This window comes from Oryctolagus cuniculus, unplaced genomic scaffold, assembly GCF_964237555.1.
Source record: "Oryctolagus cuniculus unplaced genomic scaffold, mOryCun1.1 SCAFFOLD_116, whole genome shotgun sequence".
NCBI lineage: Eukaryota > Metazoa > Chordata > Mammalia > Lagomorpha > Leporidae > Oryctolagus > Oryctolagus cuniculus.
The window spans coordinates 175,211-201,409 of record NW_027208395.1 but is presented as its reverse complement, the minus strand read 5'-3'; the positions used below and the strand labels follow the sequence as shown (position 1 = coordinate 201,409).

The 26,199-nt window shown below is 37.3% G+C and overlaps 1 non-coding gene across 1 annotated transcript in view; it reads left to right on the top strand.

Moving 5' to 3' along the window:
* The first annotated feature begins 1,487 nt into the window (after positions 1-1,487).
* The window catches only part of LOC127485930 (uncharacterized), a 31,437-nt gene continuing 6,725 nt past the window's right edge, over positions 1,488-26,199 (top strand). Inside the window, exons 1-2 of the transcript XR_011386161.1 lie at positions 1,488-1,708; positions 9,896-9,928. This is a non-coding gene — a transcript (uncharacterized protein). The remainder of the gene's footprint in view (positions 1,709-9,895; positions 9,929-26,199) is intronic.

The window sequence follows — 26,199 nt, the reverse complement described above, 5'->3', positions numbered from 1 at the left end:
GTGCATTAGCAGGACCCTGGATCAGGAGAAAAGGTAGGATTTGATCCCACGCACTCTGAAAATAGGATGCAGGCATCCCAAGTGGTGGTTTAATCCATTGTGCCACTATACCCACCACATGCACTTTCAGATATTATATTTTTAAAAATAAAAGCATTTTATTGACACATGTTTAGAAAGACATATCAATGCAATAGACTATTATATCCAAAATACACTCGAGTATGTACATATAAATTTAATATATGATAAAGGAGACCATTAATGTAAAAAAGCTGATTACTCAATGATATTGACGTAAATAAATTCTAAAAAATAAATTTGAACCATACTTGATAACCCAAGTCAAATTGTATTTCATGCATATCAACTATTTACACATAAGAAATAACACCTGAACTATACCAGCAGAAAGCATAAGTAAACATGTTGTAGTAATAGAATTGGGAAGATCTTCTAATAATGTTATAAAACCCAGAGACCATAAGTAAAAAAGATTGTTGAATTCAATCTCTATATCTTACATTTTGATTTCCTCAAATCACTATTTCATTTCTCCAGTTTATGGATTCTAGCCCTTCAAATATGTCTCCAGAGCTTATAAGTATTGTTGTATTGTCTTTTAAATAAATCATTTTCAGTTCTTGGTGCATGTATTCCTTATTTTTGTGGTGTTATTAATATTTAGTAGTTTATAACTGTATAATCTTTTAATTTCACTATAATTTTCCCATGAAAACAAATATATATATTTATCACATATATAAAATATTATTTACTTTTGCTTCTCTTAATAATTATACATGATTTTCAAGAATTTGTGGGATTATAAACTGGAATTCTGAAACCACATTTTTAGTGACTTGAGATTCAGTACTCTCAGAGATGCAAGTTTCCATCTACACACACCCATGCTGAATTCCAAGTTCACTGGTCAGAATTTTTATTATTTCTGTGTCATGGGTGATATGGTCACTCTGGCTCCCTGGTTTAGTTAGATTTACAGCTTCTCCACATGTAAGTGCCAAGTATCTCAACTCCTTGTAAGACAGAAATATTAAGTCTGTAGTTCCAAGTGTGTATAACTACCTTAGATAGTTTTGCAAATTTTTAATCCTTAACTCCTATTTACACTGTGATCTTTAAGCTTTATCATTTTTATGGATATTAGATGAAGTATTTCCTTTATCTGCAGTTGTGTACTGTTTTTTTAACACTCTTCTAAATGAAGAATGGAAAGGGAAATTTACTTTGCCAGCTAACTCTATCAGATTGTCAAGAAGTCAGTATAGATTTTTATTTACAAGTTGTTATCATTTATTTAACATGAATAAAAAGCTAAAAATTAAAGTACAAAGGTCAGAATCAGATATGAGAGTCAAATGTATACTTGATGTTTAGAAGTGATACGGGAATAAAGCAATCCTGTGCTTTCTTGATGCTCTTCTCACTGCAGTATTTGAAATTTGTGTGCTTTGTGAGTTTAGTATATAAGCTAATGAAAATGTTATTCATCTGTATTTTTGTTCAGTGACCTTTGGATGTTATTTTATCAGTAACTAGTCTTATAAAAGATAAAATACTGCTAATAAGATATATTGACTTTCAATCACAAACTTGATCAGCTTCCTTAGGATTAACTGGAGACATTATTTTCAATTTCTTTTAGGTCAAGATTAGAAGGTAGCACTCACACATATGCCAGCAAGTAAGTATATTAGAAGGCCATTTTAAGATACATGTTGAAAACTAAGAATAAATTGGTAATCCAGTTGATTTCTAATTTTTTTAAAAAATATTTATTTATTTTGAAATGAAGAGAAGAGAAGAGAGGAGAGGAGAAGAGAAGAGAAGAGAAGAGAAGAGAAGAGAAGAGAAGAGAAGAGAAGAGAAGAGAAGAGAAGAGAAGAGAAGAGAAACACTTCTAACTGCTGCTGGTTCACTCTCCAGATGGCCACAACAGCAAGCACTGGGCCATGCTGAAGCCAACAGCCAGGAGATTCATCTGGGTTTCCAATATGGGTGGCACAGGCCCAATCACTTGAGCCGTGTTCCATTGCTTTCTCTTGGCCATTATCAGGGAGCTGGATCGGAAGTGGAACAACCAGGATTTGAACTAGCATCCAAATGAGTTACCTGCATTGACAAGTAGCAGCTTCACCTGCCACACCATAATGCTGGCCCCAATTTCTAAATGTATTTGAATACCCTCAAGTGGTAAAATAATGCAGTGACAAGCAGATTATTAATACATGGTAGTTTAGGGGCCAGTGCCATGGAGCCGTAGGTTAATCCTCTGCCTGCAGTGCTGGCATCCCATGTGGGCACCAGTTCTAGTCCCGGCTGCTCCTCTTCCTATCCAGCTCTGTGGTATGGCCTGGGAAAGCAGTTAGAAGATGGCCCAAGTCCTTGGGCCCCTGCACCCACGTAGGAGACCGGGAAGAAGCTCCTGGCTCCTGGCTTCAGTTCGGCCCAGCTCTGGCTGTTGCAGCCATATGGGGAGTGAACCAGCAGATGGAAGACCTCTCTCTTTCTCTCTCTGCCTCTACATCTTTGTAACTCTGCCTTTCAAATAAATAAATAAAAATCTTTAAAAAATATATGGTAGTTTAGTTTCTAATAAATTAGTCATTCCTTCATTTAATGTTTATTGGAAGTCCAACCTGAGGAAACAAGGAATAAATTAGCTGCCTCTAACAAATAAACTAAGTACAATTAGTAAAGAAAAGAATATAAAGTGCCTAGAAATTACTCATCTTGGGTTATGCAAATATAGTACCTGGGTAAGCAAGCAAATACTTGAAATTTGATAGGTTGTGTCAGAATTATGAATCTAGATATATAAATTGCTATAATGGCTATGGGTTGAGGAGAACTAACTGTTCTATTTTTATCACCAGTAAATTGCATTGTGTCTCCATTAGTGTTTCTTTGCTTTTTAACATGTAAAAATTGTTTATTTTTATGGAAAACAGTGAAATATTTAAACATGTTTATTCAGTGTAAACTGATCAAAATAGATAATCAGTATTATTAGCTTTTCATTTCATTACCCTTTTGTTATGTTTGGTGAATACAAGCTTGTTTCCAGCTCTTCAATCCCATATGTAAAGTATATTGTGAACTACAGTCACTCCACTCCACTGTGGAACACTTCATGTCACTTCTTCTAGCTAAAATTTTCTGGTACCTATTATCCGCTTCCTTCTACACTCTTTCTAGTCTCTAGTAATCAGTATTATGAGATCATATTTACTTTTTAAAATTTCTACATATGAGAGAGAACTGTATTATTATCTTTCTGTGTCCTGGTAATTTTACTTAGTATAATGACCCCCTAGTTCCATCCAATATGCTGTGAATGGGATTCATTCTTTTTCAAGGGTGAATAATATTACATTGTGTATCCATACCACATTTATTTATTTAGCTATTCATCTGTTGTGGACTTCGACATTGATTCCATTGGCTTGACCATTGTGAATAATGATACAGTGAATGTTGAAGTACAGGTGTCTCTGTGATATGCTAGTTTAATTTCCTTCAGATATAGACCCAGAAGTGGGATACATAAGTCATGAGGTAATTCTGTGTTTAGTTTCTTGAGGACTCTGTATTGTTCTTCACAATGGCTGTTGTACTCTGCATTCCCTCTAAGGGGTGTAAATGTTCCCTTTTCCCTAAATCCTTGCCATTTGTTATTCTTATCTTTGTGATGAAAGCCATTCCAACAGGAGTGAGATGATATTTCATTCTAATTTTTTTAAAGGTTTACTTTATTTATTTGAGAGAGTTACATAGAGAGGTAGAGACACAGAGAGAGGTATTCCATCTGCTGGTTCACTCTCCAGATGGCTGAAACAGCTGGAGCTGCACTGATCCGAAGCCAGGAGCCAGGAGCTTCCTCTGGGTCTCCCACACAGGTGCAGGGGCCCAAGGATTTGGGCCATCTTCCACTGCTATCGCAGGCCACAGCAGAGAGCTAGATCAGAAGAGGAGCAGCTGGGACTAGAACCAGCGCCCATATGGGATGCCGGCTCTTCAGGCCAGGGCTTTCACCTGCTGCACCACAGCACCAGTCCCCTTCATTCTAATTTTTATTTGCATTTCCCTATTGGCTAATATAGTGAAGCTTTTTACACATTAGTTGACCATTTGTATTTTTCTGAGAAAAGTCTATTAAGATCTTTTGCCAATCATTAAACTGATTTTATGCTGAGTTTTTAATATATTTGATTAATAATTTTTCAGATGAATAGTTGGCAGCTATTTTCTTTCAGTTGTCCCTTGACTATCTTGATTGTTCTTTTCTTAGTTTGATATAATCCCAGTTTATTTTTGCCTTTGTTGCCTGTACTTTTGGAGTCTTATGCTTAAAGTCCTTGCCTACACCAGTGTTTTGAAGTTTCATCATATGTTTTCATCCTATATATTTCATATGTTTTCATCTTATATTCATAATTTCAGGTTTTAGATTTAGGTTTCTGATGCATTTTGAACTTACCTGGCATGAGAGTTGTATGTGAAGGGATTCAATCTTCTGCTATGGATATTCTGTTTTCCAGAACCATTTAGTAAGAGATTGTGTTTTCTTCTATGTATGTTTTTGGCACTTGTGCTGAGAATTAGTTGGCTGAAGGTAAATGGCCTTACTTGTGAAATCTCTATTATTTTCCATTAGTGTGTGTGTCTTTTGTATCAGCACCATGCTATTTTGTTTACAATTACTCACTAGAGTTTCTTGAATTCCCATATTGCGATGCCTCAAACTTTTTGTTTATGATTTATTTCTTTGGGTAGTCAGGGTCTTTTACGGTTCTGCACTAATTTTAGTATTTTGTATAGTTCTTTAAAAATTATTATTGATATTTTAATGGGTATAACATTGGATCTGTGAATCACATTGGTAGTCATGGACATTTCAAGAATATAAATGCCTCCAATACATAAACATGTGAAACCTTTCCTCTTTTTATCTTTTCAATTTCTTTCATTAATATTTTGTAAAAATGATTGTAGCAGTTTTCACATACTTGATATAAATTTATGCTAAGGTTTTTTTAAGCTATTATGAATGAAACTGGATTTATGATTTATTTTTCAGTGAGTTTGTTACTTGTATATAAAAATGCTGTCGATTTTGCATGTTGATTTTGGATTATGAAGCTTTCCTGAATTCATTTCTTAGATGTAATGGTCTTTGTGTGGCGTCTTTAGGTTTAAATATGTAGAGAATGATGTCATCTGAAAATAGGCACAATTTGAATTCCTCATTTTCAATTTGTATGCCTTTTCTGCCTCTTTCTTTTTGACAAAATCTAGCATTATATTGAACAGGGGAAGTAAGACTATACATTCGTGTCTGGTTTCAGATGCCAGAGTAATACTTTGTTTTACGCATTTAATGTGGCATTAGCTATCTTTGTGTTATATATGTCCTTTATTATGTGGTGCTATGTTCCCTCTAAACCCAATTTGTTGCCTATTGTTATATAAATTTAGTCTTTTATTCTGTTGATGTCCTGCATTATATTTATTGATTTCCTTTTGTTAGCCATCATTGCATCTCTGGGGGAAATCCCACTTGCTCATGATAAATCATGTTTTTGATGTCTTGTTTGATTTGATTTGCTGGTATTTTGTTAACAGTTTTGAATCTCTGGTTATCAAGGAGATTGGTTTATATATAGTTTTGTTCTTTTGTTGCATACTTGTCTGGATTTGGTGTCAAGGTAATAATACTGGCCTTGAAAAATGTGTCTGTGTTTGCTCCTTTAATTAAAAAAATATTTTGAGTAGAATTGGTGTTACTTCTTACTTCAAAGTTTGGTTGAATACAGCATGAAAGTAATCTGGTCCTTGGCTTTTCTTCATTTGTAGACATTTTATTATTGATTTGATAACACTACTCATTATTGGTCTGTTTAGGTTTCCTCTGTTTTAATGATTGAAATTTGGTGGGTTAAATATGTCCAGCAATGTATCCATTTCTTTTTTTTAAAGATTTATTTTTTATTTATTTGAAAGAGTTGCAGAGAGCGGTAGAGACAGAGGGAGAGGTCTTCAATCTGCTGGTTCACTCCCCAGATGGCTGCAATGGCCAGAGCTGTGCCAATCTGAAGCCAGGAGCTAGGAGCTTCTTCCACGTCTTGCATGTGGGCACAGGGGCCCAAGGACTTGGGCCATCTTCTACTGCTATCTCAGGTCATATCAGAAAGCTGGATCAGAAGAGGAGCAGCTGGGACTCGAACCAGCACCATATGGGATTTCTGTGGTGTCAGTTGTGATAGTTCCTTTTCAGCTGTCATTTTATCTATACATGCTATGCCTTTTCCTTTCTTGGTTAGTTTAGCTAAAGCCTTGTTGATAATATCTATCCTGTCAATAATCCAACTCTTTGTTTCACTGTTCTTCTTTCATTTATTTCTACTTTGATATGTGTTATATATTTTATTATACTAAATTTTAGTTCAGTTTGGTTTTGCTTTTCTAGGATGTGGAGTTGTGACCCAAGATTGTTTATTTGAAATCTTTCTATTTATGTAGATGCCTATTGTTATACAATTCCCTCCTCATACTGCTTTTGCTATATCTTATAAGTTCAATATATTGTGTGTCCATTTCTGTTTAGTTCAAGGACATTTTAATTTCTGAAATGACATTTTGTTTCAAAAGTATCTTTTCCAGGCTTTATGTTTTAATTTTTAAATTTTCTTTTGCTTTTTTATTTCTAGTTTTATTCCACGCTGGTCACAGAAGATACACAATATTATGTCAGGGTTTTTGAATTTGTTGAGTTGTTTTAGGGCCTACAACATGGCCTATCCTAGAGAATATTCTGGTGAAACTAATATACATTATAAAGGTGTTGAATAAAATGTTCTGTGAATGTCTGTTAGGTGCATGTGGTTTTTATTGTTGACTCTTTGTGTAGATGATCTGTCCATTGGAGAACATGGGGTGATGAAATCCCCCACTGTCATTGCATTGGAATTCGTCTGTCTATTAATATTTGTTTTATAAAATTGAGTTTTCTGGATTTAGGTGTGCATATATATATATATATAAAATGTTTAAATGTATACATATATTTGTTGAATCAATCCCTTGATCATTGTGTTGCGAATTTGTCTCTTTTTACAGTTTTTGCCCAAAAGTTTGTTTTATCTGATATAAATGTAGCTACTGTTGTCTTTTTTATTTCTGTTTGTGTAGAATATCTCAGGTCTTACAGGGTATGTGCTGGTTAGGCTGCAATGTGGGCTGGTAGTTGACCAGCTTGAAGCAGATAGGGCCCTCCAGATCCCGCCAATAAGTGTGAGTTACTCCAGAGATTGTAACACTAACAGCCACAATACAAAAGCCATGAAATATGTAAGGGATTATCTCTGGTCTCAGTGACACTGAGGCTTGTGCTCAGGCTACCCTGTACCTTTAACAAAGAGATGCAGAAAGGGACTTACTCATGTCTGGTCCTCTGGGTTTGTGTTTCAGGTGCTTTAGGCACTGAGTCCTGAGAAACACAGGAGGAACTTCCTTAGATCATACACAGGCGCTGTGCCTGCAATTACACAGCTTCAGGGTGCTGAAGGGCCTGCTCTTTGCTGTGTGGATTTCTGTGACTCCAAAGGCTTCTGATGGCAGTGGAGATGCCTGCTGCTCCGTAAGATGAAATGGAGTTTAGTAGTGGCTGTGCTCCAGTGGCTCAGGTCTAGGGCTTTGTTGAGGGAGGTAAAATGTATATGCATTTTTGGAGAGAAGCAGTGTTAGCTTTCTAGAGTAAATTTAAAGACAGTGAGGACTGTAGAATTTTCCTGTAGTTATGGCTGCCAGTCTGTGGCAGTGACTGGATTTGTGGAGCTCTCTGTTTACTTTTTGTCAGTAAGGTGGAGTTCCCCAGACCTAGGAGCCACAGGTAAGAGTTGTGGCATGCTTTGTTCCTCCATGCTGGGTTTCTGAGTCTCTGTTCTGTTTAGAGTCCTGGTTACTTACCGATTGGATTTTTCCCTTCAGTCTTCTGGAAGTGCAGTCCCTTCTTTGGTCTGGTTCTTCTTTGTCTCCCATTCTTTATATTCTGTCTCTGAATTTCTCCATGTTTCTTAGTTTGTCTTCCACCTATCATTTTTGTGGTGTTTTCTATAAACAATTTTAAATTCAGAAAGTCTTTTTTTCAGGGATTTTATTTCTTATTTAATAGATTATGTTCCCTTTTTTAACTTCTATAGAAATGTAAGCTTTTTTTTTCAAGTTTTCCTCTTCTTATATTTTTTTACTTTCATGTTATCTCTTAGAGGCTTTTCCTCTTTAAGTCATTAAGTGGCAATGATTGTCTCTTGAGAATTCTGCATGTCCTATATTGCAGATGATGTCTTGTTGTGGAGCTTATATTTTGTCTTCCAGTTTTCACAAAAATGAGTGTTCATGGGGAGCATGAATTAGTGTTCTGGGTCTGTACTTGGAAAAGACTTATGGTTCCTAATTTATCACGTATTGTATTTCCATATGTATCCCTTAGCTGATTTAAATAGCTATACTATAGCTTGTGAGACATAAGAATATCCTCCATTTAATACACTAAAGTGGAATAAATCTTTAAAAACAAGTTTTACTGTTAACTCTCATAATACAACTCTCTGAGGGCAGAGGTCCTGCATGGGAAGTTAGTGCACAGTGACTCCTGTTTTTGATCAACACACTTATGTATGATGTCAGTGATCACCCAAAGCTCTTGACATGAGATGCCTAGGCTATGGAGTTCTTCTAAGTCCACAAACTCCATCAGTATTTAGACAAGGTCATCAGCAAAATGGAAGTTCTCTCCTTCCTTCAGAGAAAAGTACCTGCTTCTTTGATGACCACTTCCTTCATGTAGGATGCTTTTTGCCACAGTGTCTTGGCTTTCCATGCCTGAAATGCTTTCATGGGATTTTCAGCCAGACCAGAATGCCTTAAGGGCTGATTTGAGGTCAGAGTGCTACTTAAAGTGATAGTCATTATATGAGTCTGCTGTGTGGACTGCTTCCCAGGTTGGAGCCCTTGCTCCCTTTTAAATCTATCTATTATTGTTACCAAACACTTAATCCTATCCATATGATCACTTTAACACTTAAAATGCTATTTTACCACCCAGCTTAAGGGGATTTGGGGGCCCCATGGCAAGTTTTTAAACTGTACCCTTAGAAGTAAGTCCATAGGAATGCATGCAGAACTATACGGTTTTACAGGTACAAACTTCATACATTTCATAATTACAACTTTAGGAACATGGTGATTCTTCCTACCATGCCCACCCTCCCACCCATATTCCCATCACCTTCCTCCTCCCTGTCTTATTCCCAATCTTATTTTTCACTAAGATCTATTTTCAATTAACTTTGTACACATATGATTGTCTCTGTTAAGTAAAGAGTTCAACAGATAGTATGAAAAAAAAACTGTTCCTCTATAGTCTAGACAGGGGCTGTTCAATGTCATTGCTTCTCGAAGTGTCAGTTTTACTTCTACAGATCTTTTTAAAAAAATTTGTCACAATTTTATGAAATGTGGAATAGGATGGGGAATTAATCTGCTAGCACATTCTTCTTTCTTATCTAGCAGTCAGTGCAGTCACAACCTATAGTTATTTATTTCTTAATGGATTAAACATCAGGTTTCAACAAAGCCTGAAGAAGACTTTCAAATTCACGCAGGTATTCTATGCTGGGAAGTAGCAAATCTGTTTTCCTGCTCTGCTTCCTAGTTGCTTATTTGCATATCCTAATTTAGCAATTAAAATGCTCAAAAAGAGTTATAAAAGAGTTATTACAGGTTATAAGATATTGAATATTCATTCTTTATGGTCTTTATTTGTTAATATTATTTTGGAAGCATTAATTTTACTCTCATTTTGATACAGATCAGAAAGCAGCAGCCATGCTGTTACCAGCAAGTAAGTAAATTAGGAGGTATTTCTTAGAATCAGTGTGTGCTAAAAATCAAGATAAATACTAATAATTAAGAATTAATTGCACCATAAGTTTTAAAATTATACATCTAAAAACAACCTAGTTGTTCTTGCCAATCCAGGCATAAGTGAATACTTGTTTAAATGTATCTCTCTTTTCTTTCCTTCAGCTTATTAAATAGTGTATTGGGAGCTTAGATTTGGGAAATAATTGGATAAGTGAGTGATGGAATATGGTCATGCATAAGAAGAATCCTTCTGTACTTTTATCCTTGTGTTCACATAGGAAATGTTTACTTCTTTATTTGGTGTCTCTTCAAGTAGAATCTCAATATGTACACTCATGAACAACTGAGTCAATGTCTTTCCCAATCAGTTGAGAAGAATTTTCCCAATAAAAAACATTATAAGGGACTAAGAATTCTATGCATTCCCAAGTCTCTCAGTCTTACAAAGTAGTATTCACTAGATCCCTTTCCATTCCCTAAAAGGTGCATGTCTCTGTCTAATAATCTGAATAAGATTATAATTTCTCAGCCCCAACAGTGATGGGGTTTGTGTCTTTCTGCAGGTGTAAAATATTTTGTATTTTCCCACCTAGGTTCTCTGATTTACAGTCCTTATTTTTCTGTTTAGGGGACTGATGATATTTCTTCTAGGTTTCTCCAGGTTCACTACCATTCCAAAGCACATCAAATCTACAGGGCAAGCTCTCTAAGCAGCACACCTAGATTGTATGGTATCATTTATTCCAGAAATTTCCCCTTTGAGTAAGAATGTTTAAATCTCTTATCCTTGATCTCTTCTCATTGTGATCTTTTCTTTACTCTTAAACTTTGGAATTAGTTTCATCAAACTAATAATATTGATTTTTGTTATCCCTGTCATTATTTTGAGAAAAAGAGTTGTCACACAGTGCTTGAACACAGCATGTCTCAAGGTTCTTTTCCTCACCATGGGCCTGATTAATTAGTATTCTACCATTTCGGAAAAAGACCAGGTTTATCTTCCTCAGCATTGTATAAACAGCATGTAGCATCATATTTGGATTGTGCTGAATCATCAATAAATATTTGTTGAATGAATGACTACCATTGATCCTCACACACATGGGGTAGACAAACAAAAACACAAAGTTATATGGGTATGCATTCACAAGTGCAGACAAGTAACATACAAACCACATATCTTCGATATTATAATTTCCCTCATTTTTCCTATCTTTTTGTAATATCAGTGATCCTGAAACCTTGTTAACATAACTAAACACTTCTAGAATTCTTATTCAGTTATATCAAATGAGGGATGATAACATCCCCCATAGGAGAATGTTGACCCACTGGCTAGTCTTCTTGGTTAACATGCTGAGGAAAACATTTTTAGGGTAATTATGTAATTTTTAATCATATCACTTGAAACTGATGCTGTGGTTAATTGACATAATATCCACTATAGTTTTCAGATCATATGTTTAGAATACTTGCATGGAAAGTCAGTGGGAAAGGTTGTTGAAGCCAAAAAATGCAGAGATTGGATGAATTTCGGTGATATTAGTACTGTCTTAATACAATTAACCTTTTAAATGTCTAAATTCTATCAACATTTCAAATCATTTCCTAAGTAACAGAAGAATTTTAAATCATTTAATAAAAAACTTTATATATTAATTTCCAATACTTCTCTAATTTGGCTTTTAGCTTCCAGGTTTTTATCCACAGGACCCAACCTTTGATTAGTCACCATCATTATTAAGACTGTATATTCAATAATTTTTATAAGATGTTTATCAACTGCATCACTCACCTGTTCATTCTTGAATATAATTATTTTTAATTCTTGGTTAATTTCCTGAAGTAAAACACTTGATATTTGTTAGTATCTATTTTTTTAACTTTTATTAAATGAATATAAATTTCTACAGTATAGCTTATGGATTACAATGGCTTCCCCCCCCATAACTTCCCTCCCACCCGCAACCCTCCCCTTTCCCACTCCCTCTCCCCTTCCATTCACATCAAGATTCTTTTTCAATTCTCTTTATATACAGAAGATCAGTTTAGCATATATTAAGTAAAGATTTCAACAGTTTCCACCAACATAGAAACACAAAGTGAAAAATACTGTTTGAGTACTAGTTACAGCATTAAATCACAATGTACAGCACATTAAGGACAGAGATCCTACATGAGGAGTAAGTGCACAGGACTCCTGTTGTTGACTTAACAAATTGACACTCTTGTTTATGGCATCAGTAATCACACTAGGCTCTTGTCATGAGTTGCCAAGGCTATGGAAGCCTTTTGAGTTCACCAACTCTGATCATATTTAGGCAAGGTCGTAGTCAGAGTGGAAGTTCTCTCCTCCCTTCAGAGAAAGGTACCTCCTTCTCTGATGACCTATTCTTTCCACTAGGATCTCACTCGCGGAGATCTTTCATTTAGGTTTCCCCCCCCCCCGGAGTGTCTTGGCTTTCCATGCCTGAAATACTCTCATGGGCTTTTTAGCTGGATCCGCATGCCTTAAGGGCTGATTCTGAGTCCAGAGTGCTGTTTAGTGCATCTGCCATTCTATGAATCTGCTGTGTATCCCGCTTCTGATATTGGATTGTTCTCCCCCTTTTTTCTTCCATCAGTTAGTATTAGCAGACAGTAGTCTTGTTTATGTGATCCCTTTGGTTCTTAGTCCTATCATTATGATCAATTGTGAACAGAAATTGATCACTGGGACTAGTGAGATGGCATTGGTACATGCCACCTTGATGGGATTGAATTGGATTCGCCTGGTATGTTTCTAACTCTACCATTTGCAGCAAGTCAGCTTGAGCATGTCCCAAATTGAACATCTCTTCCTTCTCTTATTGCCACTCTTATATTTAACAGGGATCACTTTTCAATCAAGTTTCAGCACTTAAGAATAACTGTGTATTGATTACAGTATTCAACCAAATGTATTAAGTAGAATAAACAAAAAAAATACTAAGAGGGACAACGTATTAAGTTGTTCATTAACAGTCAGGGCAAGGGCTGATCAAGTCACTGTTTCTCATACTGTCCTTTTCTCTTTAACAGGTTTCCTTTTTGCTGCTCGGTTAGTTGTCACCCATCAGGGAGAACATATGCTATTTGTCCCTTTGGGACTGGCTTAGTTCACTCAGCATGATGTTTTCCAGATTCCTCCATCTTGTGGCAAATGACTGGATTTCGTTGTTTCTTACTGCGGTATAGTATTCTAAAGAGTACATATCCCATAATTTCTTTATCCAGTCTACTGTTGATGGGCATTTGGGTTGGTTCCAGGTCTTAGCTATTGTGAATTGAGCTGCAATAAACATTAAGGTGCAGACAGATTTTTTTGTTTGCCAATTTAATTTGCTTTGGGTAAATTCCAAGGAGTGGGATGGCTGGGTTGTATGGTAGAGTTATATTCAGGCTTCTGAGGAATCTCCAGACTGGCTTCCATAGTGGCTTGACCAGTTTGCATTCCCACCAGCAGTGGGTTAGTGTCCCTTTTTCCCCACATCCTCTCCAGCATCTATTGTTGGTAGATTTCTGAATGTGAGCCATTCTAATTGGGGTGAGGTGAAACCTCATTGTGGTTTTGTTTGCATTTCCCTGATTGCTAGTGATCTTGAACATTTTTCATGTCTCTGCTGGCCATTTGGATTTCCTCTTTTGAAAAATGTCTATTGAGGTCCTTGGCCCATCTCTTAAGTGGGTTGTTGGTTTTGTTTCTGTGGAGTTTCTCGATCTCTTTGTAGATTCTGGTTGTCAACCCTTTATCTGTTGCATAGTTTGCAAATATTTTTCCCATTCTGTCAGTTGTCTCTTCACTTTCCTGACTGTTTCTTTTGAAGAACAGAAACTTCTCAAATTCATGCAATCCCAAATGTTAATCTTTGCTTTGGCTGCCTGTGCTTCCGGGGTCTTTTCCAGAAACTCTTTGCCAGTACCTATATCTTGCAGGGTTTTTCCAATGCTCTCTAATAATTTGAATGTGTTGGGTCATAGATTTAAGTCTTTAATCCATGTTGAGTGGATTTTTGTGTAAGGTGTAAGGTAGGGGTCTTGCTTCATGCTTCTGCACGTGGACTTCCAGTTTTCCCAGTACCGTTTATTGAATAGACTGTCCTTACTCCAGGGATTGGTTTTGGATCCATGATCAAATATAAGTTGGCCGTAGAGTTTTGGATTGATTTCTGGTGTTTCAATTCTGTTCCATTGGTCTATCCATCTGTTTCTGTACCAGTACCATGCTGTTTTCATAACAAGTGCCCTGTAGTATGTCCTGAAATCTGGTCTTGTGATGCCTCCGGCTTTGTTTTTGTTGTACAAGATTGCTTTAGCTATTCGAAGTCTCCTGTGTCTCCATATGAATTTCAGCATCATTTTTTCCAGATCTGAGAGGAAGGTCTTCAGTATCTTGATTGGTATTCCAATGAATGTATAAATTGCTTTTGGGAGAATGGACAATTTGATAATATGGATTCTTCCATTCGATGAGCATGGAAGATTTTTCATTTCTTGGTATCCTCTTCTATTTCTTTCTTTAAGGTTTTGTAATTTTCATCATAGAGATCTCTGACGTCCTTGGTTAAGTTTATTCCAAGGTATTTGATTGTTTTTGTGACTGTTGTGAATGGGATTGATCTTAGAATTTCTTCCTCAGCCATGGCATTGCTTGTGTATACAAAGGCTGTTGATTTTTGTGCATTGATTTTATATCTTGCTACTTTGCCGAACTCTTCTATGAGTTCCAATAGTCTCTTAGTAGAGTTTTTTTTATGTCCCCTAGGTAAAAAATCATATCATCTGCAAAGAGGGTTAGTTTGAGTACTTCCTTCCCAATTTGCATCCCTTTAATTTCTTTTTCTTACCTAATAACTCTGGCTAAAACTTTCAGAACTATATTGAATAGCCATGGTGAGAGTGGGCATCCCTGTCTGGTACCAGATCTCAGTGGAAATGCTTCCAGCCTTTCCCCATTCAATAGGATGTTGGCTGTGGGTTTTTCATAAATTGCTTTGATTGTATCGAGGAATGCTCCTTCCATACCCAGTTTGCTTAGAGTTCTCATCGTGAAAGCGTGTTGTATTTTATCAAATGCCTTCTCTGCATCAATTGAGATAATCATGTTTTTTCTTCTGCAGTCTGTTAATGTGGTGTATCACATTGATTGTTTTGCACACATTAAACCATCCCTGCATGCCAGGGATAAATCCCACTTGGTCTGGGTGGATGATCTTTCTGATGTGTTGTTGCATTCTATTGGCCAGAATTTTATTGAGGATTTTTGCATCTATGTTCATCAAGGATATTGGTCTGTAATTCTCTTTCAATGCTGCATCTTTTTTCCGGCTTAGGGATTAAGGTGATGCTGGCTTCATAGAAAGAATTTGGGAGCATTCCCTCTTTTTCAATTGTTCTGAATAGGTTGAGAAGAATTGGAGTTAGTTCTTCTTTAAATGTCTGGTAGAATTCAGCAGTGAATCCATCTAGTCTTGGGCTTTTCTTTGTTGGGAGGGCCTGTATTACTCTTTCAATTTCTGTCTCAGTTATGGATCTGTTTAGGTTTTCGATGTCTTCCTGGTTCAATTTAGGTAGGTTGCATGTGTCCAGGAATCTATCCATTTCTGATAGTTTTCCCTGTTTGCTGGCATACAAGTCCTTGTAGTAATTTCTGATGATTCTTTTTATTTCTGTGGTGTCTGTTATGTTTTCTTTGTCCTCTCTGATTTTGTTGTTTTGGTTCTTTTCTCTTCTTTTTTTAGTTAGTTGGGCCAATGGGGTGTCAATTTTGTTTATTTTTTTTCTTTTTTTTAAACTTTTATTTAATGAATATAAATTTCCAAAGTACGATTTATGCATTACAATGGCTTCCCCCACATACCGTCCATCCCACCCACTACCCTCCCCTTTCCCACTCCCTCTCCGCTTCCATTCACATCAAGATTCATTTTCGATTATCTTAATATACAGAAGATCAGCTTAGTATACATTAAGTAAGGATTTCAACAGTTTACTCTCACACAGAAACATAAAGTGAAAAATAATAGATGATTTTTTTAAATGATGATGAAATCAGATCAGACCTATTGTCATGTTTAATCCCAGTGAGAGTCAAGTTGGGAGTTGACAATTTCTTTTTTCTTTTTTTTTTTTTTTTACAGAGGATCAGTTTAGTATACATTAAGTAAAGATTTCAACAGTTTGCACTCCCATAGAAACACAAAGTGAAATATATTGTTTGAGTACTCGTTAATAGCAGTAAATCTCAATACACAGCACATTAAGGACAGAGATCCTACATGAGGAGTAAGTGCACAGTGACTCCTGTTGTTGACTTTACCAATTGACACTCCTGTCTATGGCATCAGTAGTCTCCCTATGCTCCAGTCATGAGTTTCCAAGGCTATGGAAGCCCTCTGAGTTCTCCAATTCTTATCTTGTTTAGACAAGGTCATAGTCAAAGTGGAGGTTCTCTCCTCCTTTCAGAGAAAGGTACCTCCTTCTTTGAAGACCTGTTCTTTCCACTGGGATCTCACTCACAGAGATCTTTTGCCAGAGTGTCTTGGCTTTCCATGCCTGAAATACTCTCATGGGCTTTTCAGCCAGATCCGAATGCCTTTAGGGCTGATTCTGAGGCCAGAGTGCTGTTTAGGACATCTGCCATTCTATGAGTCTGCTGAGTATCTCACTTCCCATGTTGGATCACTCTCCCCTTTATTTATTCTTTCGGTTATTGTTAGCAGGTACTAGACTTGTTTATGTGCTCCCTTTGACTGTTAGTCCTTTCATTATGATCAATTGTGAACTGAAATTGATCACTTGGACTAGTGAGATGGCATTGGTACATGCCACCTTGATGGGATTGAATTGGAATCCCCTGGTATGTTTCTAACTCTACCATTTGGGGCAAGTCATCTTGAGCATGTCCCAAATTATACATCTCTTCCCTCTCTTATTCCCACTCTTATGTTTAACAGGGATCACTTTTCAGTTAATTTTCAACACTTAAGAATAACTGTGTATTAATTACAGAATTAAACCAGTCATATTAAGTAGAACAGACAAAAAAAAACTACTAAGAGGGATAATGTATTAAGTTGTTCATTAACAGTCAGGGCTATGCTGATCAAGTCACCATTTCTCATAGTGTCCATTTCACTTCAGGAGGTTTCCTTTTTGGTGTTCAGTCAGTTGTCACCGATCAGGGAGAACATATGGTATTTGTCCCTTTGGGACTGGCTTACTTCACTTACCATGATGTGTTCCAGATTCCTCCATTTTGTTGCAAATGACTGGATTTCCTTTTTTCTTACTGCAGTATAGTATTCTAAAGAATACATATCCCATAATTTCTTTATCCAGTCTACTGTTGATGGGCATTTAGGTTGGTTCCAGGTCTTAGCTATTGTGAATTGTGCTGCGATAAATATTAGGGTGCAGACCGCATTTTTGTTTGCCAATTTAAACTCCTTTGGGTAAATTCCAAGGAGTGGGATGGCTGGGTCGAACGGTAGGGTTATCTTCAGGTTTCTGAGGAATCTGCAGACTGACTTCCATAGTGGCTTGACCAGTTTGCATTCCCACCAGCAGTGGGTTAGTGTCCCTTTTTCCCCACATCCTCGCCAGCATCTGTTGTTGGTAGATTTCTGAATGTGAGCCATTCTAACCGGGGTGAGGTGAAACCTCATTGTGGTTTTGATTTGCATTTCCCTGATTGCTAGTGACCTTGAACATTTTTTCATGTGCCTGTTGGCCATTTGGATGTCCTCTTTTGAAAAATGTCTATTGAGGTCCTTGGCCCATCTCTTAAGTGGGTTGTTGGTTTTGTTTTTGTGGAGTTTCTTGATCTCTTTGTAGATTCTGGTTATTAACCCTTTATCTGTTGCATAGTTTGCAAATATTTTTTCCCATTCTGTCGGTTGTCTCTTCACTCTCCTGACTGTTTCTTTTGCAGTACAGAAACTTCTCAATTTGATGCAATCCCAATAGTTAATTTTGGCTTTGACTGCCTGTGCCTCCCGGGTCTTTTCCAGAAACTCTTTTCCTGTGCCAATATCTTGAAGGGTTTCTCCAATGTTCTCTAGTAACTTGATGGTGTCAGGTCGTAGATTTAGGTCTTTAATCCATGTTGAGTGGATTTTTGTGTAAGGCGTAAGGTAGGGGTCTTGCTTCATGCTTCTGCACATGGAAATCCAGTTTTCCCAGCACCATTTATTGAATAGACTGTCCTTGCTCCAGGAATTGGTTTTAGAACCTTGATCAAATATAAGTTGGCTGTAGATGTTTGGGTTGATTTCTGCTGTTTCAATTCTGTTCCATTGGTCTATCCATCTGTTTCTGTACCAGTACCATGCTGTTTTGCTTAAAACTGCCCTGTAGTATGTATTTTTTTCAAAAATCCAGCTCCTTATTTGTCTGATTTTTTGTAATTTCTTTTGGATTCAATCCTGTTTACTTCTTCTCTGATTTTTATTATTTCTCTTCTACTACTAGATTTGGGTCTGGTTTGCTGCATTTTGTCTAGATTCTCTAGAAGCATTGAAAGTTCATCTATTTGGTGCCTTTCCAATTTCTTGATGTAGGCACCTATTGATATAAACTTTCCTCTTAACACTGGTTTTGCTGCGTCCCATAAGTTTTGGTATGTTTTGCTGTTATCCTCAGTTACTTCCAGAAAATTTTTGATTTTTCTTTTAATTTCTTCTATGACCCATTGCTCATTCAGCACCATGTTGTTCAATCTCCATGTGTTTGCATATGCTCTAGAATTCCTGAGTTGCTAATTTCCAGCTTCATTCCTTTATGGTCTGAGAAGCTGCATGGTATGATTCTAATTCTTTTGAATTTGCTGAGACTTGCTTTATGGCCTACTATGTGGTCAATCCTAGAGAAGGTTCCATGTACTGCTGAGAAGAATGAAATGCTTTATGTGTAGGATGAAAGGTTCTGTAGATATCTGTTAGATCCATTTGGGCTGTAGTGTCATTTAAATCTACTGTCTCCTTGTTGATCTTCTGTCCTGTTGATCTGTCTATTTCTGAGAGTGGAGTATTGAAGTCCCCCAGTACTATTGTATTGGGGTCTAAGTCTCCCTTTAAGTCCCTTAATAAATCTTTTAAATGAAGCAGTGCCCTGTAATTAGGTGCATATACATTGATAATTGTTATATCTTCCTGTTGAATTGATCCCTTCATCATGATATAGTGTCCCTCTTTGTCTCTCTTAACAGTTTTTGTATTAAAGTTTATGTTGTCCGATATTAAGATGGCTACGCCCGCTCTCTTTTCATTTCTGTTGGCATGGTATATCTTTTTCCAGCCTCTCACTTTCAGTCTGTATGCATCTTTGTTGGAAAGATGTGTTTCTTGTAAGCAGAAATTAGATGGGTTTTGTTCCTTAACCCAGTCATCCAATCGGTGTCTTTTAACTGGATAGTTCAGGCCATTAACATTCAATGTAACTAATGATAAGTGGTAACTTTGCCCTGCCATTTGCCAAAGATATTTTCTAATATATGTTTTGAACTTCCTGTGATCTTTTGCTTGAGTATTCCTTCGTTTACCTTCTTTCATATTGACGACCGTGTTTCTGTGTTTCTGTGTGTAACACATCTTTAAGCACCTTTTGCAGGGTTGGACGAGGGGCGAGAAATTCTTTCAATTTCTGTTTGTTGTGAAAGGTCTTTATTTCACCTTCATTCACAAATGAGAGCTTTGCAGAATATAATATTCTGGGCTGGCAGTTTTTCTCTCTTAGTACCTGGGCTATATCTCGCCATTTCCTCCTAGATTGTTGGGTTTCTGATGAGAAGTCAGCTGTGAGTCTGATTGGAGATCCTCTGAGCGTAATCTGACGTTTCTCTCTTGCACATTTTAGGATCTTTTCTTTATGTTTCACTGTGGTGAGTTTGATTACAACATGACGTAGTGAGGATCTCCTTTGGTCACGTTTATTAGGGGTTCCATGAGCTTCCTGTACTAGAATGTCTCTGTCCTTCTCCAAACCTGGGAAATTTTCTGCTAGCATCTCACTAAAAAGGTCTTCTAATCCTTTATCCCTCTGCATGCCTTCAGGAACTCCTAGAACCTGAATGTTGGTTTTTTTTAATAGTATCCTGAAGATTCCTGAAAATATTTTTTTAGATTTCTAATTTCCTCTTCTTTTCTTTGCTCTGACTGTATATTTTCCTGTTCTCTGTCTTCTAAGTCCAGTATTTTCTCTTCTGCTTCACTCATAATGTTTTTAAGGCTCTCTAATGTGTTTGTCATTTGATCATTTGAATTCTTCATTTCATTATGATTTCTCATCACTATCACAGTTTCCTGTTGTACTAGTTGTTCCGTTTCATTTTGATTCCTCCTTAATATTTCATTTTCATGAGAGAGATTTTCTATCTTGTCCATTAAGGATTTCTGTAGTTCAAGAATTTGTTTTCATGAACTTCTTAATGTCCTTATCAATTTTTTGAGATCCGCTTCTTGCATTTCTTCTATCTCATCATCTTCATAATCTTGAATTGGGGTGCCTATTTCATGTGGGGGCATCATAGTTTCTTCCTTGTTCTTGTTACCTCAGTTTTTGCGTTTGTTGTTTGTCATATTGGAGATATTCTTTGGTTTCTTCGGTGTGGTGTTTCTTCTCGTTATACTGTGACTCTAGATTAAATGGACTGTCTGCTTTTGATGGATCCGTAGAGGCTGTGATGGATGTGGCCAGAGAGCTCTGTTTGGTTCTTCAAGGTTAAGGGTGTGCCAAAGGTGCCTCACCCAGTTTGTTCTCTCACTTGCTTGCTCTCTCTCTCTCTCTCTCTTTTATGACTCAGTTGGAAAGTAATTCCACACGGCTGAGTGGGATTGAGGGTAGTTGATGTATGAAATCTGGCCCCTGTGGGTATTTGTCTGCTTACCCCTGGGACCACAGAAAGAGTTTATGCAGCTCTCAGTGTGGTCTCAAGTTTCTCCACAGTCTCTCACCAGTGTGCCCCGGTTACCATGTTTGTGTACTCGGTGAGTTCTCTCCCCCCCCTCAGATTTTCACAGTCTCTGTTCATTAGCTCCACACTTTCACTAACTAGGTCTTAACTTCCTGTTATTTCTCCCCACCAGAGTCAGGTTTTTCTGCTTGGCTAATGGCAGGCACCTCTCTACATACGTAAAATGGCGCCTGCTCTTTGTCTTGCTGGGCTTTGTAAGGTGAGTGGAGAGAGAGGTTAATGTCCGTGCTGGTTCCCCTTATTTGTTCATTTTTTCTCTTCTCCAGTCAGGCTGGTGAACTTTCCCCTGTGGGGGTTCAGGCCTCGTTCCCTGTGGGCTCTTTCTGCCTTTCCCTGCCAATGTCTCGGGTTACTGAGGTCTTTTTGTCTCATCTCCCCTTCCTGCGCTGGCACGGCTTGGCGGCGGCTCGGCTTCCATGCGGTGGGCAACCTTGCTTTCCCCGTAGGTCCTCCATGTCACATCCACTAGATCCGGAAGAGTTTCCTCTGCAATTTTTTCCTGAGCCTTTTCCTGAGGCTACAGTAATTCCACTTTTATTAAACTATCTTTTCCCGGACTATCAGTGCGCACCCTCACTATTCCGCCATCTTGGCTCACCCCAGTATCTATGTTTTACGAACATTTTCTGTTAAGTGCCTGAACATGACTCTTCTTTTAACATGCATTTTTGAATGGTGGCTTATCTGGTTACAGATTCTTAGTTGAGAGTCATTTTTCTGAAACATTTAAGAAATATTCTGTTGTTATACCCTTTACAGTAATTGATATTTCAGTTGTCAACCTGATTATTTTTCCCTATTAATGTGTGAGTTTTCTAGATAGCTTGTAGCTTCCTCTTTGCTGTAAATAATTTGCTATTTTTTATTTTAATATTTTTAATGAAGAAAAGCAGAGAGGTAATGAAAAAGAGAGCTGTTCCATCTTCTGGTTCACTCCTCATATGCCCAGAAGAGTCTGGTCTCAGCCAGGCTGAAGTCAGGAACCTGGAATGCATTCCATTGTGGTTGACAGCAACCCAAGTATTTGAAGCATCATCTGCTGCCTGTCAGCAGATTCCTGCATTATCAGGAATCTGGATTATAAGTGGAAGAGCCTGGACTTGAACAAGGCATATTGACAGGGATTCAGGCATCCCAAGAAAATTCTTAACCATGACACCCAATGCTTACCTCCTCATTTATTTTAAAGTAGGTTGGTTGGAGCCTGTTTCAGGGACAGTGCCAGTGACCATAGCCAGGCAACTGGTAGTGCCTTGTCTCACATTACATTAGTTTTTTGCATATCTTGGTAAGGCTCTTCTATAAAGTGCGATTGATATCCATTTTTCCTGTGGACTAGAACCTCCAACGTGAGTGTAATTTCCAGTTAATCTGGAGGGTCTTAGATACTTATTAGGTTATGAAAGAAACAAATGCTGCCCCATTGCTACTGTGAATTTGCTAGGTAGTGCCAACTGCAGGATGATTTCCTTGAGGCTGGATTTGACCACTTCACTGGCCTTCTCTATTTGGATGGTGTAGGCATCTGCACAGCCAGAGAATGTGGCCAAAAATACTCGTAAGTATGAGACATTCCCTGAGCTCAGGGCATTTAGGTGAGAGCAACCTGCCCATCTTCAGTAGAGTAAGAACATTTATGTTGAGTTCCCTTTTAGCTGGAGTGGGCGGAGACTTGTAATTGTTCTTTGGATTGTTTTTGGCAGAGATCATGAATTTTTAGATGACTTGCTGAATAGTTTTTCTTTTGTAAATTGGGTCCCATGATACACTTGTGTACACGTTACAACATGGTATGTCAATTATAATGGACACTCTCACAAATGTACTGTAGCATAGTTTGTAATAGCAATTCAGAATGAAGATAACTGCTTGTGCATTGCATTTGCAAACTGAAGAATTTTGATTGGGAGGAAAACTTTGTTTTTTAGCTCTTTCTTAGCCTTATTCTCAACATATTGGTTGATCTATTTTTAGACAGATCAATCTGGGAGAGAAGGGACCCAGATATAGACTGATAGTCCCTACTTTTATCTGCTATTTTCTAGTTTGTTCAGCAAGTTGATTTCCCTGAATTGCTTGGGACTCTTTGATGACCTAGATAATGACCTTTAGCCCCTATTAAGTGATTTATGAACAGGTTTAAAGAATTGTAGATTTTCAGGAGCATGTTTTAAGTCTTTATTCCCTGAGTGAGGAACTCTCCTTTTAAATTGCTCCTGGATATGCCTTGAGTTAGTTTTTCACCTGATTTCATTCTGTCTGATGGAGAGGTAGTAAAGGCAATAATTTTTTGCTTTTTGTGTTGAGCTCCATTGCATTAGGACTCTGGCCTCAAAGGTCTCCTATAAAGTTACTATCATATCCTGGCATGACATTTACATTGTCCATGAAACTGATTTTTCCTATGAAGAGTTCCAGGTTTGGCCCTGTCAAGGGCTGCTCTGTGAGACAAGATCAACTGGAGTAGACTAATTCTCCCTTAACCATTCTGTGTGAAGGAAGTTCTGTTCTTTGACAAGTGTTCCTTTAAGCACTATTTGAGAGTTCCAAGCCTGTTCTGGGGGAAACTCATAGTTGACTTTTCTTGATGAAAAAGTTACTTGAACATTTAAATTTTCATAAGAGGTAGACTCACCCTAGGAGAGGATAGCATATTTTGACATAAAAAAACTGTGTTATAAGACACAGTCCCCCAATTTGTATTCTAATGGTTCTAAGAATGCTCAATTTTATATTTTCCCAATATACCCACATGTTAAGAATAGACTGAATGTTCTTGTGAGAGAGTGGGGTTTTTACAGCTGAATAGGATTCTCCATTATCTACTAAGAAGTCAGCAATTTTTCTTCACTCTCAGTTTTACCCAGGGCTCTTATGCAGAAATCCAAATTGTCTGTCCTAAATGTATTTAAACCCCCGGTGCCTCATTTATCATTTGAATACTTTAAAAAATTTATAAGCCTTGAGCATTTTTATTTAAAGAACTTCTGGTCCATCTTTTTTTCCCCCAATCAAGTCAGAATTTAATTACACACAGGAGCAACTCACAGTGATCCAAGAAACAAACAAACAAAAAATACTGGCATAGATTCAATCTCAGAAATACTGCCTGGATTTTACACAACCAGAACACTTTGCAAGCAACCTCTCTTACACCCAATAAACAGACCTGTGGTATTGTAGGCACATCCAGGCCTACAAACAAATAAGTCTAGAATTTCTTGAGTATGTAGGTCACCAGATAATCATTTCTTACCTGGGACAAAACATTTGATGAATTCTGTTTATTTTGCCACTTGGATTTCAGAAAAATGTTTTTCCACATTCATTGCTTTCATAAGGTTTCTTCTCTGTTTGAATTTGCTAATGTGTAATGAGGGTTGTCGTTTGACAAGAAAACTTTTCCTCACTCATTACATATATAAGATTTTGCCCATGTATGAATTCTCTGATGCTTGATGAGGTCTAGCTTACACTAAAATACTTTTCCACACTCATTACATTCATAACATGTCTCCCCTGTATGAATTTTCTGATGTACAGTGAGGGTTGATTTCCATCCAAATGAATCTCTACACTCAGCTGTATTCAAAAGTTTCTGTGATGTGTGAATTCGTTGAGGTCTACTGAGGGCTGACTTGGGTGGGGCAAAAGGCTTTTCCACATTAAGTACATTCATAAATTGTTTCAGCTCTGTGAATTCTCTGATGTTTGATGAAGTGCGACTTCCATCAAAAGGCTTTTCCACACTCAATACATTCTTAAGTTTTCTCCCCTATGTGAATTATATGATTTCTAATGAAAGTTAAGTTCCGATATATAGTTTTCTAACATTCATTGTAAGCATGGGGATTTTAACCCATGTGAGTTCTGTGATACATGACATGGCAGGATTTACAGCTGAAAGATTTCACATAGGGTTTATTTTAGTTTTTTAATTATTTATTTTTTTAACTTTTATTTAATAAATATAAATTTCCAAAGCACAGCTCATGGATTACAATGGCTTCCCCCACCCCATAACTTCCCTCCCTCCAGCAAACCAACAATCTCCCTCTCCCTTTTCGATTCTATTCACATTAAGATTCATTTTCAATTATCTTTATATACAGAAGATCAATTTAGTATATATTAAGTAAAGATTTCAACAGTTTGCACCCACACAGAAACATAAAGTGTAAAATATTGTTTGAGTACTAGTTATAGCATTAATTCACATTGAGCAACACATTAAGGACAGAGATCTTAGATGATGAGTAAGTGCACAGTGACTCCTGTTGTTGACTTAGTAAATTGACACTCTTGTTTATGGCGTCAGTAATCTCCCTAGGCTCTTGTCATGAGTTGCCAAGGCTATGGAAGCCTTTTGAGTTCGCCAATTCTGACCTTATTTAGGCAAGGTCATAGTCAAAGTGGAAGTTCTCTCCTCCCTTCAGAGAAAGGTACCTCCTTCTTTGATGGCCCGTTCTTTCCACTGGGATCTCACTCACAGAGATATTTCGTTTAATATTTTTTCCCAGAGTGTCTTGTCTTTCCATGCCTAAAATACTCTCATGGGCTCTTCAGCCAGATGTGAATGCCTTAAGGACTGATTCTGAGGCCAGAGTGCTGTTTAGTGCATCTGCCATTCTATGAATCTGCTGTGTATCCCGCTTCTGATATTGGATCGTTCTCCCCCTTTTTTCTTCTATCAGTTAGTATTAGCAGACAGTAGTCTTGTTTATGTGATCCCTTTGGTTCTTAGTCCTATCATTATGATCAATTGTGAACAGAAATTGATCACTGGGACTAGTGAGATGGCATTGGTACATGCCGCCTTGATGGGATTGAATTGGATTCGCCTGGTATGTTTCTAATGCTACCATTTGCAGCATGTCAGCTTGAGCATATCCCAAATTCTACATCTCCTCCCACTCTCCCTCTCTTATTCCCACTCTTATGTTTAACAGAGATCACTTTTCAGTTAAATTTAAACACCTAAGAATAATTGTGTGTTAATTAAAGAGTTCAACCAATAGTATTAAGTAGAACAAAAAATACTAAAGGGATAAATATTAAATTGTACATCAACAGTCAGGACAAGGGTTGATCAAGTCACTGTTTCTCATAGTGTCCATTTCACTTCAACAGGTTTCCTTTTGGTGCTTGGTTATTTGTAACCAATCAGGGAGAACATATGATATTTGTCCCTTTGGGACTGGCTTAATTCACTCAGCATGATGTGTTCCAGATTCCTCCATCTTGTTGCAAAATGACCA